A 535-nucleotide genomic window follows, 5' to 3' on the forward strand; every position below is an offset into this window, starting at 1 on the left:
CTTCTTCTTTTGAAGGAGAAGGAGTAGTGTGTGAAGAGGCCCGTAAATCCGTTTATCCTGATGTCCCTATTCGAAGCGTTCGTTGATTCCACATACGCGTAATGTGATATAAAATTGGCGCAATATTTGATTACTAAAATGCGTATAAAGTTTTCTAAGCTTGTTTCTATTTACCTGCTAGTTTTTCTAAATATACGTACTTTCTCAGGAGACACGATATTCGGTTAGGTGAATATTCTAATGTCCTGGAATCGTGTGCCCAATGAACGCAGTGTATGGACCCACGTTGGCTTACTGGTCGTTGCTGTTGCTGCTGATTTTAATAACTCGTAGCCACGAAGGGCTCGCAGTTTCGCATTTATTCGTTTATTATTTTCGACGGGCTGCTTGGAAGGCATGTCTTGGAGCGCAGCTGCGGAGATTAAATCCGCGCATGGCGCACGCGATGGTGATGATGATGATAGTGCCACATTTGACGCATACCGACAACAGGGGAGTGGCCCTAATGCTGGAGGTTTAACAATAAGAAAAAGTT

The sequence above is a fragment of the Dermacentor andersoni genome, chromosome 1 (genome assembly GCF_023375885.2).
Source record: "Dermacentor andersoni chromosome 1, qqDerAnde1_hic_scaffold, whole genome shotgun sequence".
NCBI classification, from domain to species: Eukaryota; Metazoa; Arthropoda; class Arachnida; order Ixodida; family Ixodidae; genus Dermacentor; species Dermacentor andersoni.